Source organism: Geospiza fortis, unplaced genomic scaffold, assembly GCF_000277835.1.
Source record: "Geospiza fortis unplaced genomic scaffold, GeoFor_1.0 scaffold113, whole genome shotgun sequence".
Taxonomy (NCBI): domain Eukaryota; kingdom Metazoa; phylum Chordata; class Aves; order Passeriformes; family Thraupidae; genus Geospiza; species Geospiza fortis.
In genome coordinates this window covers 18,512-31,701 of record NW_005054429.1, presented here as the reverse complement: position 1 = coordinate 31,701, position 13,190 = coordinate 18,512, and the positions used below count along the sequence as shown (strand labels likewise).

Here is a 13,190-nt window from a genome sequence, read left to right as displayed (position 1 = left end):
TGATATATTATATTATATTATATTATATTACATTACATTACATTACATTACATTACATTATATAATATATAATGTATATAAATATAAATAACAAATTAAAAATAAAAATACATTCACATTTCCCTCTTCCTTTGTCACAAGGAGCTTCTGTGCGAGGAAATTCCCACAAAAACCTGTGTAAGAGTTGAACATGATATAATCCATGATGTGGACTAAGACACTGTCAGGGGTGAAAAACGTAGAGCAGAATATGACAGATCTCAGCACGATTTTGTGCTGCTGCTGGCACCTGGTAAAGGAGCTCAGCTCCTTTGAGTAACAGCAGAACTCCTCACCTGAGCAAGCTTTAGTGGTGTTCAAGCCCCGCCTTCACAGGCTGGAGTGGCTTTGTGAGATTTTTTTTTCCTTTCAAGGGCTTATGTCAGAACCCAGGAGATTCCTCTGGCTGCCGTGGAGGGCTCCAGCCCCTGCCCAGGGGGCTCAGAGACCTTGGCACAGAGCCCAAGACCCCTGTGCCTTTGATTGAGCCCTTGGAAAAAACAATTACCAACCTTGTATGAAGAATGACAGGCCATGAAAGTTTAAGTAGAATGATAGTAAATTTATCACAGGGTGAAAAATAGATTTTTGGGGTTTTTAGAATGGGGATTCAGGGGGCAAGATGGAAGAATCTGGGTGTGTCCAGCCTTTCTCCTTCTCCTTCTTGGCCTCCATCTTCTGCTGTGATGGTGGCACTTTTGGGTTGGTTTAGAGTAGAAGCTCACTGTCCAACACAGGTGATAGGTATTGGGAAGTTATGGTAAATATTGTACACATAGTTTTTAGTATAAAAAGATAACACCACCTGGGGCAGGCAGAGTGCCTCTATTTGACCTGCTGGACAGACCTCTGCAGGTCAGGAGAAATAATTTTATAGATAAGGTACAATAAACAACCTTGAGAATGAGAACTGAAGAGCTCTGACTCCTTCTTCAACCACTGGGCTGGGAAAAGAGACTTTCTGACACATCTCGGGGTCACTCTGGGCAGCAGAGATCCTGAGAAGGTTATTAAAACTGAGAATTGATGCAGCCCATAGCTTGGGTGTTTCTCACAGGCTCTCTGGTGCTCAGAGGGTGGATCAGCTTTGCACCCTGGCTCTGAACAGGCTGGGCAATCTCCAGTGCCACACAGCACTCAGAAGTGGCACTTAGACTGTAAATATTATATGCTGCTGTAAGAACATTTGAATGGTAATACTCAAGCAATTACTTTCCTTTCAAGATCATTAAACACAAATCTGACTTGTATTTTAATAGGGCTGCCAATGTATTTAATGGGGGGCAGTAAAGGGTAGTTTTTTTCCTAATGGATGGATGTTTATATTATTATCCACTCTGAGAGACCACATTAGGAGGAGCCTGTACAACACTCATGTGTTTTGTCTCAGCCTTCTTCTCACAGTATTCCATTTTTTCTCAGTTCTGTATCTTATAGCACGATGCCCAAACTGCACCAACAATAAATTCCACCACCATATTCTGATTATGAGACAAAAAAAGCCCCAAACACACTGAAATGAACTTGTGATTGGCATTTTCATCATGTTTGTTAAAACTGCAGAGGAAGGCAGTGCTTGGCAGGGTGACAGATTCTGGCCAGTGACTCCTGCTCTGCAGCCACAGGACAGGTACTGTAGGACTGAGCAACAGCCCTAAATTTCATAAACTTCTACCTGGCACCCTGCAACCACAGCTGGGCACTGCTTGGGCACAGCCCTCAGCAGGGCCAGGGGTGTTTGTCCCTGCAGCTGTGGTATTTTTGGGGTCCTCTGACAAAGGGAGGAAATGATGAATCTGACTCCATGTTCTTAAAATTCTACAGATTCTATTCTATTCTATTCTATTCTATTCTATTCTATTCTATTCTATTCTATTCTATTCTATTCTATTCTATTCTATTCTATTCTAATTATGCTATACTAAAACTATACTAAATAATAAAGATGCTTACAGAAGGTTTAACAAGATACTAATGAAAAGCCTGTGACTCTCCAGAGCCCCGACACAGCTTAACCCTGATTGGCGATGAAGTCAAAACAATTCACACGAAACCAATCAAACAATGACCAGTTGGTAAACAATGTCCAAACCACATTCCAAAGCAGCAAAACACAGGAGAAGCAAATCAGATAATTATTGTTTTCATTTTTTCCCCCCCTCTGAGGTTTCTCGGCTTCTCAGGAGAAGAAATCCTGGGCAAAGAGATTTTTCAGAAAATGTGATGGTGCCATGCAGCCATTCCCATCTGTGCCTAGGCTGCCCAGAAGAATGGGCAGCAGGGTGGGACAAGCCATGGGTGGCTGGGTGTGCCCTGGAGGCAGGAACTGCTGTGCCACAGCCCAGGCAGACTCACCATCACTGTCCCCAGCACAGGGAAAGCAAAGCAGCTCCCTGGGCTCACCAACTTTGGGAGCAAATTGGACAAATTAATTCCTGACTACTTGTTTCACACTGTTACAACACCTGCATCATCTTCCCATGGGGCAGTGACCTCACGTGTTTTTACTGGATATGGAGAGTGGGGTGGGCAGGAGATCAAAGGTGGGCTGGTCCTTATCAGGCTGAGCATTTTGGGAGCTCAGGAAACAGCAAATCCCACACTCTGTGTCCACATTGCACTCCCTCCTTGAAAGCAGGGGCTGGGAATGACTGTGCTGCATGACTAGTGAGCAGCTGGCAGCCTGTGGACAGCAGTCAGAAAATGTGGAGTATTTTCTGATTGCCACTTGCACATGTACCATAAACACACCCCCTCCCCTGCTAGCTGCAGATAGCTCAGAGCAAACGCAGCGCTGTAGGTGCTGTGGTGTTGTTACCATTCCCAAAATCTAGGGCTCAGAAACACATCTGCCTACAGGCAGTGCTTCCCATCATTCAGCACTTAACCATGGACATTTGCTGTTTGGAGCAGCACCCAGCTCAGGACTGTGGACATGAACCACCTGCACCCTCACTGAAATGTTTCAGGTACAAATCTGGATGTCTGCTTGTTAGGAAACTTTGGGCAGCAATTAACTTAACAAGCAACTTAACAAGCTTAACAAGTAGAATTTAGGAGATATAACAGGCTTGCATTGTAAAAATGACAATAAAAACCATCAGGAAGGTGGCTTTCAATCCAGAGGTCGCTCAAAGATCGCCAGGAGTTAAAGAATAAAGCAAGATGTGAGGTTTCCTATTTGCATTTTAGTAGGCTACAGCAAAAGCTATGCAGGACCAAAATGATACACATTAACAAACAGAATTTATAAACAGAACCAAAATTGTAAACAGAATATATTGGACCAAATTTATAAACCAAATTTACAAACAGAATATATTGTCCTGATAAATCAGAACATGGTCAGGGGTGAGCCTGTCCCAGGAATGGATGGCTTTCCCTCTCCTAAAGGGGAGCATCACAACCATGACAGCTGTCATGTTTGGGACCATTATTACAGAAAACTGTTGACATTTTCTGGGTTAAGGATGGTTATCTGGAATTCATGGATAATTTAGTCCTTTTGCTTGCAGAAATAGTTTGATATGCTCTTTAAATAAGCCTATAAAGAGATTGATGTGAGATGTTTGCAGGTTCAGATGTTCTGAAAAGTGATGTTCCTCTATGGAAGAGAATAAAGCTTAAAAGGGGAAATTATTTATAAAAGCACCACCATGCACAGGCAGTGTTTATTTACCATTTAAATGCCTCATTTCTGTTCTGGCTGTCTGTGCTATAATTTGCACAGGCACTTAAACTTGAGTATAAATAAATGCAAAGAAGTGCCGTTTGTGCAGAGTTAAGGAAACCAAGTGCTAAAAGATGGAGGCCACTCCTGCCTGATTGGATCAGCCATCTTTGGGGACCCCTTTGGGGACAATCAAGGAGCCATCCACGCTGGAATTGGAGGAGCTTGACCAGAAGATCAGTGCTGAAGGCGTGGCAGAGATGTAATGAGGCAGCGTGAGCACCATGACATCTCACCATGAGTGAATTTTCACTCACCATGAGTGAAATCCCATTCAGGATGGGAATTGTTCTCCTCTGGGCACAGTGAGGCACTGACTCTGCTCCAGGATGAGGGCAGCAGATGCCAGGGAGCATCCCCAGGATGGCTGGGGACATTTGTCACCGCCCCCTGTGAGTGTTGAGAGGGGGAAACCAAACTCCTTCAGCTCTGTGCACGCCCACCCACTCCCAAATCTGTGAACAACTGCTTTGCTTCTGCATGTCTGACCCCCCTCCTATGCCTATGGACACATATTTATGGTAAAAAATGTCATTTTACAGGTGCACAGCCTCTCTCTGTCCCAGATGGGGCAGGGCAGGTATGGATGATCCCGGGATGGGAGGGAACCTTGAGGTTCAACTGCTGAACCCAGCAGGAACTGATCCGCACCAGTTTTATGGCTGCGTTTGAGGAAGGAAATCTCAGGCAGAGTTTGATTAAATGATTAGGAATATAATTATCATCATATCATCTAATGATAATATTCTGTGAGGAATAGAAATCCATCACCTGGTCACCCTTATTTGTCTAGAAGAACCCTTATTTGACAGAAGAACTGAGTTGTTTTGGCAGGGGAAAGCAAGGCACCTATTGCTTAATGTCTATAAAAAGGGTGAAGAAATGGCATCTTTTTTCACCTTGTTCCAGCAAACTCCTGTCTGGAGCTCCTGAGAGCCGGCAGTGGGGACACAGATGGGTGTGAGGAAAGGTTCATGCCACTCACTTAGCTCTGCTGCAGTCTGTGGGGAAGGTGTTCTCACTGAGCTCTCCTCCCCAAGCATCGGCCCTGGTGCCTTCCAGAGCACAGCTTTGCCACCTCCTGCCATGACAAAGTGGCAGGGAAAAGCATCTCCAGCAGGGAGAGGCCACTCCACAGTGAGGAGCACACCTGGGAGCAGTCCAGGAGCAGGGCTGCACCAGGCTCTGCTGTGTTGCAGTGTCTGGAGATGTTTCTGTGCTTGGAGCACGCCGTGTGGGGCCACCAAACCTTCCTCTGCTTCTGCTGTAGCTGCAGCACAGAGGGAAGTGGCCAGTGAGGTGCTCAGTGCCAGCTGCACTGGGGGTAAAAGAGGGGAGGTGTGTTTGGAGTCTTTGGGAGGGGATCAGTGGCGGTGCCATGGTGATTGTTTGTGGCTCTGACTTGTCAGAAGAGCCATCCTTGTCTTTGCTAAACCACTGCTTCCCACTGACATTGGTGCCTTTTAGGGCACCAGTACCACACCAGCATGCTGGCACTTTAACACCAAGAACTGAGAGCTTTTGCTCACAGTTCCTTTGCCTCTGCCTGATAGGCAGCAGGCAGAGTGTGAGCCGCACTGCCTATCAATTAAGTGCAAAATAAATAATAGGAAGAAAGTACTATCTTCAACAGTGCATTTGCTGGCACATACATATTTATTAGATGGCAAATAAAATGCTGCTTATATCATGTTTATGTGCCTCATGAAGCCCTGAAGTAATCTGTGGTGTCATGGTTTAAATGGTGGAAGACAGATGCAGTGGTATCGTCACATTCCTCAAAGCAACCTGCCTGGCAAAGCTCTGCTTTTTAATTTTTCTTTCATACCCCGGTTTCATTATTGCTGTGAGTCCTGCACAGGATACCAGGCTTTTCCAAGAACACAAAAGGGAATAAAATTAATTTCTAGGCATTTCTCAGCCTGCAAGTTTTATTGCAACTTTATCCCAGCCACTCCATCTTCAGAGATGAACCAAAGGGAGGCAGAGGGAGCAGGGCTTCTCCAATGGAGTTGCAATATGTGGGTGAGGCGGGTCAGGAAACACAGCAATAAACATGTGTGGTTTGCTGGATGTGTGAGCAGCAAGGGGGCTGTCTCCTGAAACATGGTTAAACATGTAAACTCTGCCTAGGGAAAATGTTTATTTACCTAGATTGACAGCAATCAGGATAAAAAGCACTCCAGATAAGTGGCTCTTTAGCCAGCTTTAATTTGTTGATGGATGGATTGATGGGAGGATGGTCAAAGAAATGACAACATTACTCTCTGTAATGGAGATATCTTGTCTGCTGGAGTTTGCAGTACTGTTTGGTCTAATTATTCCTGATCCATCTATGAGCAAACTTCTCTCCCAGTGAGACAAGTTGTCATTCCTTTTCTTTAAATAAAAAGATAGGAAGGTAAAATCATGAACAATTAGAGCCAAAGGATGATGGTATCTTCTGCAGCCAAAAATTTCTACAAAATCATCTGTATGGCTTAAAGGTGGTTTACTGTATTAATTGAAATAGTTGTGCATTCTATTATGCAGTTTGTGTGGGAACAGATGGCCCATTTCACGAATTAAACCTTGTCTTTTTACATTGCTTCAACAGAATAATAGTGAATGAGCATGGCTATTGTAAGTGATCCCAAGTTCAAACCTTGCAGCTTCACAACAGGCTCCACTTTTGGGGGAAAAGCTAGTGGAAGAGCAAGGACAAAAAAAATCACTGAATTGACTTACCACGTGTTCTTCACCATGGCCCTGGCAAAGACACAGAGCAGCTCACAAAGCTCCAGGTCTTGCTCACACCTTTCCTGGAACACAGCACAGCCCAGGCCACTGCTCCTGCAGCACAGAATAAACTGGGAGGTGGGCTGTGGGGTGGGAGGGCACGTGGATTATGGTGGATTGCAGTGAGAACAGTGTCTCAGGCTCACAGCAGCAGTGGCACAGCTGAGAAAGGGTGGTGTGTGGCACTCACATTCTCTGAACCCCAAACTAATCCAGGGATGTTTTCTACAAGAGTGGTCTTTTCAAGGGTAAATAGCTTTTAGAAATAAAAAGGAGTTTTAGCTGGAAGGCTGGCTGCGGTTTGGGTGCTCCTTGGGTTCAGTTGTTCTCCTGGGGGATAAAAATTTGGATCTTTTTGGGCCGGGAAGGCCTTGAAGATGTGGCAGTCACTCCTGGGGCAAGTGCACTCATATTCAGGGTCTTTAACATGAAACATGAGCCAGTGCATGTTGGAAGTGAGAGCTGAGCTCTGGAGAACAAGGGGCAGAGACTGAAGCACAATCCCAGCCTTCCCAGATGTTTAATGCCTCACGAGGGGCAGCGTCACCATCACATTTTCTGAAAAATCCCTTCGCCAGGATTTCTTCTCAGAGAAAAGGGGAAACAATAATTACCTGATTTGCTTCTCCTGTGTTTTGCTGCTTTGGAATGTGGTTGGACATTGTTCACCAGCAGGTCATTGTTTGATTGGTTTCATGTGAATTGTTTTTACTTAATGACCAATCACAGTCCAGCTGTGTCAGGGCTCTGGTGATAGTGACAAGTTTTTCATTATTATCTTTTAGCCTTCTCTCTGTATCCTTTCTCTATTCTTTAGTATAGTTTTAGTCTAGCATTCTTTTATAGAATATAGATCACGAAATAATAAATTAGCCTTCCAAGAACATGGAGTCAGATTCATCATTTCCTGCCTTCGATGGGGGCCTCAGAAAATACCACATGGAATTTTGGTGGATTGCAGTGAGAACAGTCTCTCAGGCTCACAGCAGCAGTGGCACAGCTCAGAAAGGGTGGCGTGTGGCATTCACATTCTCTGAACACAGAGAGAGAATTCTCTCTCTCAAGTTTTTCTTGGAGAAGCACAAAGAGAAGAAAGAGAAGAATTTTTATCTTTACTTACTGCTCTTGTTATTTTGCACATCTGGAATGTGTTAAGAAAATTGTTTACCTAAAGTGAGTTCTTAATTGGAATCCAGTGATAGTTGTTTATATTAATTAACCTATTAAGTCAAAACTGTGTCCTAGCTAGAAAATCACAAGTTTTTTTTCATATGTATCTTTGCAGAGTATAGTATAGTATCCTTTTAGTATTCTTTGATATAGTACAGTATAATGTGATATAATATAGTTTAATAAAGCAATTGTTCAGCCTTCTGAATCAACAGAGTCAGATGCCAATCATTCCCAGAGCGGGGAGTGCCTGGTTTTTCAATGGATAGCGTGTGAGACTGTGCCCTGTTCTGCTGAGCACTCAGAGGGGACTGCTTGCAAAGCATCCTGAGAAATATCCTGCACTCCCTGCGGGAGCAGGAGCTGCCCATCAGCAGCACAAACTGATGGCTCAGACTTTCTAAGCTGCCTGAAACCTGCTTGCTCCAGGACTGGCAATAAAAGAAGCAGCAGCTGTTCCCCTAGCCAAGGAGGTTGATGCCCCCAGCACAACTGAGGGAAATCCATGGTAACACTTGTTTTCCTCCCATCAATCCATCCATCAACACTTGTTTTCCTGGGCTGGATAGCCTGCAGTCTTTGAAGGATCAGTTAATTTTAGCTTGGATTCGCCAAATTTGGGTTCACCCATATCAGTGGCACTGCTGGAAGCTGCATCTAGAGTTTTATTTTATGTAGGCTGGGTGGCACAAAGGAGGGCTGAGCTAAGAGGAGCTGCCTGTGAGGTGGGTGCTGGTGCCAGCTCATCCTTGCAGAGGCCACCACCACAAACAACCTGAGCCTCTCAGAGGAAAACCCACCATGGTGGGAGGGGTTGGGGGTGGGAACTTAATTACTCTGGCACCAAATCCCCTTAGCCTGGACCTGAACTGATTCGCCACGGGCTATCGGGCCCGTACCCCGAAAATGATGGTTCAACTCCTTCCCCTGCTAATGAACCCCCAAGCAAATCTAATCTTCATCATTAGCCTACTCCTAGGAACAACCATTACTGTCTCAAGTAACCACTGAATTATGGCCTGGACCAGCCTTGAAATCAACACACTCACCATTCTCCCATTAATCTCAACATCCCATCACCCATGAGCCATTGAAGCTGCCACTAAATACTTCCTGACCCAAGCAGCTGCTTCTGCCCTTGTCTTATTCTCCAGCATAACCAGAGCATGACACATCGGACAGTGGGACATCACCCAACTTACCCACCCAATGTCCTGCCTGATCCTCACCTCGGCAATCACAATAAAACTGGGACTAGTGCCATTCCGCTTCTGATTGCCAGGAGTACTCCAAGGCTCTCCTCTCACCACTGGCCTCCTCCTATCCACCATCATAAAACTCCCCCCAGTCACGCAACTCTACATAACCTTGCCCTCACCAAATCCTACTCTCTTAACTATCCTAGCTCTCCTCTCAGCAGCCCTAGGGGGGTGAATGGGTCTCAACCAAACACAAATCCGAAAAATCCTAGCCTTTTCTTCCATCTCCCACCTAGGCTGAATAGCAGTCATTATCATCTACAACCCTAAACTCACCCTCCTCAACTTCTACCTGTACGCTGTAATAACTGCAACCGTTTTCCTCACCCTAAACACAATTAAAGTCTTAAAACTATCTACCCTAATGACTGCATGAACCAAAATGCCATCCTTAAACGCAATGCTGCTCCTACCCCTGTTCTCCCTTGCAGGGCTCCCTCCCCTGACAGGATTCCTGCCCAAATGACTTATCATTCAAGAACTAACTAAGCAAGACATAGCCCCAGCAGCCACACTTATCTCCCTCCTCCCCCTCCAAAGCCTATTCTTCTACCTTTGTCTCACGTACAGCACAACAATTACACTCCCCCCACACACCACAAACCATATAAAACAATGGCGTGCTAGCAAACCAACCAGCATTACAATTGCTATCTTAACCACCATGTTCATCCTACTCCTTCCTATCTCCCCCTATAACCCTTACCATTGTCTAAGAAACTTAGGATTACCTAAACCTGAGGTTGGATTTGCTGAGAACACCAGGGAGCCCTCAGGCAGCTCTCATGAGTGCAGCTCTGGGGGGGAACTCGGGCACGAGCACATCCAAGGCACTTCTGCGTGCCTTGGAGCAGCCCCAGCTACATGACAAGCACATATGCTGCTCCTGGAAATCTAATGTGGAAAAAAACTAGCCTGGATTGTAGTTTATAGTTCTTTTCGGCAGGGCTGCATGAAGGTAATGACACAGAAAGCCATTTGGGTTAAATTGTGAAACTGAAAGATGCAGCACCTGCTTGCTTTTATGCCTCATGTGTTGCTAAAAATACTTCTTCCCTTCTAAAATGCAGCACAAATGTCAATACAAAAGGAAACTCTACAGTGACATTGGTGACATTATTAAGAGGGGTTTCATCAGTGTTCCTGTGCACAGAAAGGTGAAATCAGAGCCAGCAGAAACAGCAGACATCATTATGTCAGTGCTAAACCCTTGGTGCATCCACACCTGAGATAATTCCTTGCCCTCCTGGCCTCTCACTGTAAAAAAGGGCAGAGTGATAAGTTTTAGACAAGAGACATGAAAATGTTCCAAACTATGGAAGAGCTTCCATACGAGGAGAAACTAAACAGCATCAAGTTATCCTGAGAAAGGGACTCCTGAGGGAGAGAAACATGGCGAAAAGGTGTGGAGGAGACAAACCAGCCTGTGAAGTGCTTTCCACAGCCAGATGGGAAAGAGGCCTTCAGATATCAGCAAAAGTGCTGAGTTGAGCAGAAATGCAGCTTTCCAGGGGAGCTGTGGGGGTCAGATGAGGTTCACACAGGGGGTTTTTGGGGACAGCAGCCCCTTGGTGCCAAGGCCACCCACCCTGGCTGCAGCCACCTGTGCCCAGCCATGTCCTTGTCCCCAGCCCCTGGCACCTCTAAGGGCCCTTTTTTGGTGGGTGCAGCTCACAGGATACAAACACCACAAATATTCTTCAGCATTTTCCTCTTCCCTCCTCAAAATCCAGGGAAAAGCCCTGACTCAAGAAATTTTTTTTACCAGTGGGAAGGGAGCACTGGCAGAGAGTATGAACCCCTGCAGAGATTTTACTTTTGCTATTGATTTTATGCGCGAGATGCTCAGGTGCTCTGATAGCATCTGACAGTATAAGGAGCCAGAGAGAGAACAGAAAGGCTAATACAGTAACAATGTCACCGGGATAACTTGGAAACTTTCTGGGAATTGTGTGTTTAAATCTGGCTGAAATCCCTCATTGTTTGTCAAGCAGGGAAGTGTTTCAACAACGACAACAAAAATCATTCTTCCCTTGAGAAGTTTTAATTTTTTAAATTGTTTTATTCTACAAGAAAAAAAAGGGGGGGAAGTGGAAGGGAAAATGGGGTGTTTTAGAGAGCTACAAATGCCTTAGAAAGAGCTTACAAATGCCTTGTTTCCTACAAGAATGGTCTTTTCAAGGGTAAATAGCTTTTAGAAATAAAAAGGAGTTTAGCTGGAAGGCTGGCTGCGGTTTGGGTGCTCCTTGGGTTCAGTTGTTCTCCTGGGGGATAAAAATTTGGATCTTTTTGGGCCGGGGAGGCCTTGAAGACATGGCAGTCACTCCTGGGGCAAGTGCACTCATGTTCAGGGTCTTTAACATGAAACATGAGCCAGTGCATGTTGGAAGTGAGAGCTGAGCTCTGGAGAACAAGGGGCAGAGACTGAAGCACAATCCCAGCCTTCCCAGATGTTTAATGCCTCACGAGGGGCAGTGTCACCATCACATTTTCTGAAAAATCCCTTCGCCAGGATTTCTTCTCCTGGGAAGCTGAGAAGCCTCAGAGAAAAAGGGAAACAATAATTATCTGATTTGCTTCTCCTGTGTTTTGCTGCTTTGGAATGTGGTCTGGATATTGTTTATCATCTGGTCATTGTTTGGTTTCATGTGAATTGTTTTTACTTAATGAACAATCACAGGGCTCTGGAAAGAGTCACGAGTTTTTCATTACTATCTTTTTAGCCTTCTGTCTGTATCCTTTCTCTATTCTTTAGTATAGTTTTAGTCTAGCATTATTTTATATAATATAGATCATGGAATAATAAATTAGCCTTCTAAGAACATGGAGTCAGATTCATCATTCCTCCCTTTGATGGGGGCCTCAGAAAATACCACAGGGCAGGAGGGTTGGGATTGCCCTTCTGGGTATCCCATTCCTGCCTACACATAATCCACAGAGCCTGCTCCTCATGCTGGTCTTCACACCACATAATCCTAAAAAGATAAAAGGTGGTGAAGTCCTGTCTGGACTGCTTCTGCACAGAATCTGTCCCCAGATGTGCCTAAATTTGAATTTGTGTCAGAAATACTCCTTCATGAAAAATACGAGCTCCTTCCATGCCTTTACAGGATGAGTGTATGTCAAGAGACTAAAATATCTTTCATTTCAGTTCATTGAGTGCAGCAAGTGTCCCCACTGTAACTGCAACCCACCCTGCTGTCAGGGAGTGCACCAGAGCCACTGCAGAGCCGGAGAGCCAAAAAATGTACATTTGAAGTGACAGCATGAAAAAAGTGGATGGGGGTGAAATGTAATTAGCTGAGGCAAGGACAAGTAGGTAAGTCTCCACAGTCATAATTTATGGGGGATATTGTTATAGTTATTACCATGCAATTTAACAGGAATACACCAGAGCAATTTTCATATCTTAAAGCATGCAGATGCACTCATATATAGGAGAAAAGTCTCAGAACTGAAATCATCCAAAATAATCAAGAAAGTTATCATCATAAACAGCCACAATTAACACAGGGATCGCCAGGGATGAGGCTCAATTTCTGATAATCTTAAGAGAAAATGAAAGCATTATTAAAACTTTAGTGTGGGAATGGTAGCTACTCTCACAGCCCTGTGCAGTCTTCACCAGTCACTCCCCTACTGTTCCTTTACCAGTCCCAGAACCAACAAATCTGAGATTTCCCAAAGAGAGGACACATATGGCAATGGAAAAAATTCATATATATATATATATATATATAAACAATAAAATTTCTATTTTCTTCTATATTAAAAAAAATATATATATAATTAAACCCTGCCAGTTTAAACAGAATTATTTTCCTAACAAAAGAGTAATGTTCAATTGCTGAAGAGAAGGAGAAGGAGGTGTGGACACAATCAGTACAAGCTGCTGGGGATTTAAAGTTGCAAAGTGCTTTATGACAGCCTGTGCTGCCATCCATAATTTACAGGCTTCCTTCTAACATTGCTGTCAATACAGTATTGCTCTTATCAGGTGCATAAATTATTTCTACCACTGACATAGAATCAAAGAATGGTTTGGGTAGGAAGGGACATTTAAGGTCATCTAGTCCAACCCCCCTGCTATGGGCAGGTGATGCCTCAGGTTTTGGATTTTATATTTCTCAGATTCTCTGCTGCTTTAGTGTGTGGGTCTGAGCTCCATATTCAGGGATGCTGAGCTCTGTGCACAGAGCAGGGAGACAAAACAA

At 44.5% G+C, this 13,190-nt stretch overlaps 1 pseudogene; it reads left to right on the top strand.

The window, feature by feature from the left end:
- The first annotated feature begins 8,650 nt into the window (after positions 1-8,650).
- LOC115948557 lies at positions 8,651-9,692 on the top strand (annotated as a pseudogene).
- Positions 9,693-13,190: the final 3,498 nt, after the last annotated feature.